Raw genomic sequence first — 7,763 nt, forward strand, 5'->3', positions numbered from 1 at the left:
GTGTGTGTGTGTGTGTGTGTATCTATATACAGAAACAGTGTTTCCCTGAAAATAAGACACTGTCTTATATTTATTTTTTCTTAAGAAGACACACTAGGGCTGATTTTCAGGGGATGTCTTATTTTAATTAAGTATAATACAACAATCTACATTTATTCAAAATACAGTTAAGTCATCTTCTTCTGGAACCTGACAGGGGGAGCCAACCTTGTTGGTGGGGCTGGCACTAGTGATGCATGAACTCCTTTCCCCTAGCCATTTGCACATGTGTAATAGGATGCCTGTGACCGCAGTTACCACACGCGCACCCGCACAAGTGCAAACAGCTCAGATAAAGAAGCTGTGGCAGATAAAAGGTATTCCTGTCTTCCTTACCACTCCATGCCAAAATGCATGGCATGCATAGCCATGCCCATCACTAGGTCTTATTATCAGGGTAGGGCTTATATTTAACAAAGTCATGGAAATCCTGCTAGGGCTTATTTTTTGGGTAGGTCTTATTTTGGGGGAAACACAGTATGTATATATACTTTTTGAGAAATGAAAATGATGCTTTCATATATTCAAAGAAGCTGAGTGCCATGACTCATGTCTATCATCCTATCTCATCTGGAGGATGAGGTGGCAGTGAGAGAGGATGCTTGAGAAGGTTGAGGTCTGGGAGAACAGGTCTTCTCAAGGAGACCACAAGGATGCACCTGCAGGGTCCTCTCCATGGTGACTCAGCTCTTGGGAATTTGGACACTTAACTTCCTGGAACTTGGAAATTTCCAAGTTCTATGAAATCCTGTAGTTTTGTAGGGGCTGGAATAGCATCTCCTGCTTGATTTAAACTATCCAATAAGAAGGGTATCTGTGGGGTGGAACTTTTTGACTGTCAATAAAAAGGGAAGGACAAAGCCAGTCGAGGAGCGCAGCCATTTGGAAATCTATGCCGTAAGCTCCCGGCTGGTATATAAAGCCTTTCCTCTTATAAACGTGGCGTTTGGGTGCTCTTTCTCTCCATTGAGTGCTCTTGTCTTCCTGCAACAGGAGGATTGGTTGAGCTCAGAAATTGGAGATTACCCTGAGCAAGAGCAAGATTCTGTCTCTACTGAGAATATAAAAATTCCTAATGTTGTTGGGAGGAGGGTCTGTAGTCCCACCTATTTGGAAGGCTGAGGCATGAGGTTGTTTGAGCCCAGGAATTTGAGGTTTCTGTGAGCTATGACAATCCTGTACTCTAGTTTGGGGCAATGGAGTGAGATACTGGCTTCAAAATAAATATTTAAATAGTTAAAATAATTATCAGTTGTTCTAATTTTTTTTTTTTTGAGACAGAATCTCATTATGTGTCCCTGGGTAGAGTGCTGTGGTGTCACAGCTCACAGCAACCTCCAGCTCTTGGGCTTTATGGGATTCTCTTGTCTCAGCCTCCCAAGTAGTTGGGACTGCAGACACCCGCAACAATGCCTGACTATGTTTTTGTTGTTGCAATTTGGCTGGGGCTGTGTTCAAACCTGCCACCCTTGGTATATGGGGCCAGTACCCTACTAACTGAGCCACAGGTGCCACCCAATGTTGACTGTCTTAAAAGTTACCTTGCTGCCCACAGTTGTGATGAATCCAGGCAAGGATTCCTTCCACCTTTGCTGCCATGCATGTGGTCAGGATGATGATGTAAAGTTCTTGTTCCTTGTTTAGAGGGGGACCAGGTTCTGATTTTTGACCTAGACTTAATCCTCTTGCTCCCCCAGAGAGAAAGGATGTACCTACACAAAAGAACAAGCAAAATATGATTAATTACCCAAGTGGAAATCTTTCTTGTTACTCTTCCTAGAGCTTCTGTTTGTTCAATTTAGTGTCTTCCCCCTTAGTAACTTCATACAAAAGTTTGGCAGTCTGTATGTTTCACACAGTCTGTCACAGAAATTCTCAGGGCTTTCATCTGGCTTCTGTATGACCTCAGCCTCCTTGCATGCGTTTGTGACTTTCTGGGTTCCTTACACTGACAGGGACGAAGTCAAGGTTGAGTTCAGTGTAAGAGAATGAAACCATTTAGCACTTACCTATAAACATGTACAAGTTCTGGATTTTGAGGCTAAGGTTTACACAATGAAAGCAAGAGTATTCCTACTTAAACACTTAGCACAGTTCTTAATACCTAGTTTTAAGAGTCTGTACAGAACTGATCCAAAGTTCTGGAAACTTCGAGTAAGTATTTGTGAACATCAGTTGGGTGTGGGGCCACTTAAGTGGTTGTGTTACACTCAAACCATATACTGGGAAATTCTCATTCAGGTTCTAATTTTCCTGAGGTATCTATTGTGTCTATAACATTTAATACTGTACAAAATTTTCCAGTGTAGCCAACAGGTGACCTTTGTTGAGCCTTAAAGTTTCAGAGCAAATATAACTACTAGATATAATTCCATATTATTTGCCCAAGAATCGCTTAAGCCCAAGAGTTCAAGTTTGCTGTGAGCTGTGACACCATGACATTCTACCAAGGATGACAGCAAGATTCTGATATCAAAAATAAAAATTCAGTATTTTTTTGCCCAGTCTTTTAATTTTATTGAATAGATCAGTTTAGTAAAACAGCTATGTCTCAGTTTATTGTAGACAAGGCTGGAATCTAATACAGGTGAGTGACAGTTTTTTCCCTTTTGAACTATTTCTCTCTCTACTAAAGACAAATTATAGCAGAACTACCTTAGTTGCCAAAATAAACTGTACTTTCAGTAGACTAGGTCTGATTATTTGCATAAATTGCAGCCAGAATAATTATTAGCCACCTAGGCTTTTCTTTCCTTTAAAATAGGTTTTCCTAAAAAACTTTTATAAAAAATCTCAGATTATACTTGAAAACCTTCCATGAGCCCAGGTTTTATCTGTGCCATTAGATAGCTGTATGCATTGGTTAATTTCCTCTTTTCTTGAGGTCCCCAAGCAAATTCAGATTTTGGGACCTATCAGAAAGCAACCTTCTTTACTTACCACAGATCAGGAAATGTTATTGATGGGTATCTGGCCAGTTTTACCAAAGTGCTTTTTTTATTGGCCTTGTAAATTCAACCTTAGTTCCTTAACACAGTCTGGACTCCTCTGAGAATGCTATTCCAGTCAAAGCCTTGGTAAAATAATCAGTGCCTTCCTTACGTCCTGTAGAACAAAACAGATTCTTACTGAACTTATGCAAACAACTGTATTGTCAGAAATTGAGAATACTTACAAATGGCTTTCAAATTCTGGAGAAATCAAAGAAAGAGAAAAAATAGATGTTTCAAATTCTGTCTCTAAGTACATACATTGTTGAAAGCTACACATAGCTGAAGAGACAGAAAATGGCTTTTGTGACTTCTGTAAAACAGAACATAGACTGTTTCACCAGTGTTTGAAAAAAAGCCTTAACAAATCAGCTCCATTCCATGTAACTGTTTTCTGTTCTGTTTAAGGTTAGATTAGCAATACTCATGGACATGTTAGCTTTCTAATTAAAGTTCTAGCAGTTTGCTTTTAACCCAAAGGTATTTAATTTTCAAAGACATCAGAAATTTGAGTCTGAGAGAATTTATCAGCCTCTCCTAATGTTTCTTTTGAAGGACTACATTTGGACTCAGGCAGTTATAAAAAATGCTGTCTGAATTGAATTAAAGTTATTACTGACGATGTACACTAAGACAGACCAATATTTTATAATAGTGGGGAATACATATAGACATAATTCACATAAAATTAACCACCATGTCGTATTTGACAATGTTTCCTATACATTTTTAACAAACCAATTAAGCCTAATATGCCTTTCTCAGATTTTCAGTGGTCTTGATATATCAAAAAGACCAAATTTAGAGTTTTGATTTTGGAAGGTTTGTCAGATAGTAAAGGCTTAAAACATTTGTTCAAGCAAGATTACAAGCCAAAAGCTTCTAAAGGAGCAGTTCTCTGACCCACAGGACCTGTATTAAAGTGCCACGGCATTAGGAAGGTTGAGAACCAATGTTCTAAAGGAAATACATAGTCAACTGGATCACATGTAAATTCCTTCACAATTTTCCTTTTATTAGTTTCATTTAAGCTGCACAGACAATCTACAAACATTATAAAACTTCTGGATTGCCTTGCCTGTTGCTTTCTGAAATAATCATTCTGTTTCAGAACAAAATTTACCACACAAGATCCTTTTCTTTTTTCTTTTTTGCAGTTTTTGGCTGGGGCTGGGTTTGAACCCACCACCTGTGGCATATGGGGCCAGTGCCCTACCCCATTGAGCAACAGGTGCCACTCCCCACATAAGATCCTTTTCTTACACAATGCCATTTTCCTTTCTATATAATTTCTCTCACTCTTAAAAACCCACTTCACAAAATAGGATCACAGTTTTCTATGATGTAAGAAATCTGTCACTTGGCTAGACTGATAATTACAAGGTTTAAAAGGCAATAATCTTATACTATGACAAAAACTCAGTAATAATAATTTAAACAAGCAAATTATTACATTTTACAAATGAGAGACATTTTGTGAAACAGCATTGATATAGGGTTTTCTCACTCAGGGCAGTACTACCCCCATTTGTCTGGCTCAAGTGAGTTCAGAAATCAGACTCCCAGCTCTAGGCACAAACACTCTGCACCCTGCTGGGCACACCCTCTGAGCTCTAGCAAGGTCATCAACAAGTTGATGAAAAGTTTTGGATGGCTCCACCCTGAGTAGGGAGCACACATTCTAATCCCCTCCCTAAACAAAACCTGCAATGACCTAATAACTGCCCAAGGGAAGGGACTGCATTCATTTATTTGTTAAAATACTCATTCAGCTTATAGAGGTATTTTTTCCATCTACCAGGCCCTGGCCAAAATATCTCTTAGTTCCAATTATTTACCCCTAGACAAAGGATCCATGCAGGAGACCTCTGACTTGGGCCTCTCCCTCTGGCTCTCTCCACTTCCTCTGCATGCCCCTTCGTCCAACTAAATCCCATTTTATCACTGATCTGTGGCCCATGGGCTCAATTCTCAAATCCCCGAGATCAAGGATTCATTGAATAAAGAAATTCCAGTAACAAAACCACAACACAGTCATCCTTTCTGATGACTTTGCATTTCTCTTTAAGTTTCACATGGCCACATGGCTGCCAAGGACTAGGCCTGTGTTTGAGATACAAAGCAGAAAACCTGGAATTTCTAGTTTCTCTCCTGGAGAGAATTTCTCTTTCTTCTCTGGTGGGTGAAGTTGAAGCAGGGAAACAGGGGCCACTCACACAATCATTCTGCCCTGTGGAGGGGGAGAGTGCTAAATCTCACCTATTGTTACCCATCTCTGTCAGTCTCCAAGCAATCACATGCACACAATTCCAATCCTTTTCCTAACCTGGGCATCCTTGATTTCCCACTCAAACTGCCTCTTGGCTATAAGAGGCAGAATCCAGAATCAAGATCCCTCTAGGCACCGTGAGGGGAGGTCCAATCCCACCCTCAGAGTTCATCTCAGTCATTCTCATACACCTCTCACCAGACCTGCTGGCAGTCTAATGCCCTAGGGATTGATTGGACATCAGCTTCCACCCAAAAGCTATGCATCCCATATCTATCCTACCTTGCCTTAGCCATCTCCCAGTACAGGTACCAGTTCCTGCACGCCAGTTCCTCCTGTTATTTGACTCCTTGAAGACCTGCTGAATTAGTTCTTTCTCCACCCAGTTGAGGCATCCACACAGGGAGGCCCAATGGAGAGAAAGACCAAACACCATGTTTATAAGAGGAAAGGCTTTATTTCAGCTGGCAGAAGGAGGCTCACAAGAATTCAAAATGGCCATGGTCACTGACTTGCTCTGTCTTCTCCTTTTCATCCCCAGTCAAAAATTTCCTGCCCATGGTTCCTTTCTTTTTGGCCAGTTTGAATAAAGCAGAAGCTGTTCCTGTCCTGGCTGGACTACAGGATTTCACAGAAGTGGAAATTTCTGGGTCCCAGGAAGTTAAGTTTCTATAAATTCCTAAGACCTGAGTCACCATGGGGAGGACCCCGCATGTATATCCTTGGGGTCTCCTTGAGAAGATCTCTGTTCTCCTAGACCTCCTCCTTCCTGGGTATCCTCTCTCAGCACAGCACACTGCATGCTATCCCAAATAATGAAGGTACAAAGGTCCTGCTGCCAATTTTCAATCACCCTTCTTGAGTAGTTATAGTATGTGGTATGCCAAAAATTGCCACTACAGTCACCATACACAGGGAAAAAGGAAAATTATAGCTAAAAGTACTAATTTTTTTCCCAATTAAATTGACTTTATTCCACTTGGGTGTAGGTGGGGTAGGATTTCCAGCTGGGATGAAATATATGGGCAGTGCCTGTGGCTCAGTGGGTAGAGAACCAGCCCCATATATTGAGGGTGGCAGGTGAAACCTGGCCCAGCCAAACTGCAACAGAAAAATATATCAGTCGTTGTGGTGGGCACCTGTAGTCCCAGCTACTTGGGAGGCTGAGGCAGATGAATCACCTAAGCCCAAGACCTGGAGGTTGCTGTGAGCTATGATGACACAGCACTCTACCGAGGGTGACAAAATAAGACTCTGTCTCTAAAAAAAAAAAATAGAAATCTACATGTGGGTAATGGTGACGGGAGGGGGTTAAAGGTCAGGAGTTGGGGGTTGGGACATTCCCTTTCCTGGGTTGGACATCTGTGGTAAGGGTGGGGGCTGAACCCTTTACTTTTCCCAGGTGGGGCATCCCTAGGGTAGGGTAGGAGGTTGAGCCATTCACCTTTTTTTTTCTTTTGCGACCAAGTCTCACTTTGTTACTGGGTAGAGTGCCATGGCTTTACATCTCACAGCAATTTCAAACTCTTGGGCTCAAGTGATTCTTTCCCGCCACAATGCCCAACTGTTGTTCAGAGACGAAGTCACACTCTGGCTCAGGCTGGTCTCCAATCTGTGAGCTCAGTCAATCTACCCACTTCAGCCTCTGAAGTGCCAGGATTACAGTTGTGAGCCACTGGACCTGGCTATATGTACTTTTATTTACAACAAAATTTTAAAAATATTTGCAAAAGATTCTATGTGTGTTTCTATCTCTTTCTAAAATTAGTAATCAATATTCTGTAAAAGTATATTTAGCTACAATGTTCAATTTTCCTTATGTATGGTGACTTTTGGATGCAACCTATAAATTTTCCAAACTACCTTTATAAGGCAGCAATCAGGCATTGTGTCTCTGTCTTTCAATTATCCTGACATCTTCAGACCTAAAACGGATCCAGAAACTAAAAGGTCAGAGGCTGATCCTGGATGACAAATAAGCATTGAATATACCTGAGAATGTCCTTATTCCTATTTTTCTGTTTCTCTAATTCTCATGAATGTACATAGGGCACTAGCTGCATCCTATCAGTACAAGACTCAAATCGGCAGGTCCAAATTCTGAGTCCAGGTCCTTCCTCAGACACTGCTGCCTTCTTTGACCACTGGAGACTTTAAAGTGCCAGTAAACTATGTCCTGTTTCAAGATTGTGATTGGTGATCTGCCTTAACCAAAGTTACTTGTTTTGTTAGAAAGTGTTGGGCAGATGGGACTCTGTGCGGTGTTTGCTTTCTCTAGCTGAGTACCGCTTCAATCCAGAAAAAGTAACAGCAGCAATAGGTGGAATTGTTAAAGAAGCCACTTCCTAGACTCACTCAAAACCTGAAAAATTTTAAGCAAACCTAAGATTGACTATTCCCTCCTGAAACGTCAAAGTCCCAATGCAGGAGTTGGTGAAAGAACAAGCAGCTTATTCAAGAGCAAC

The sequence above is a fragment of the Otolemur garnettii genome, unplaced genomic scaffold (genome assembly GCF_000181295.1).
Source record: "Otolemur garnettii isolate 467f Iridium unplaced genomic scaffold, OtoGar3 scaffold00313, whole genome shotgun sequence".
Classification (NCBI taxonomy): domain Eukaryota; kingdom Metazoa; phylum Chordata; class Mammalia; order Primates; family Galagidae; genus Otolemur; species Otolemur garnettii.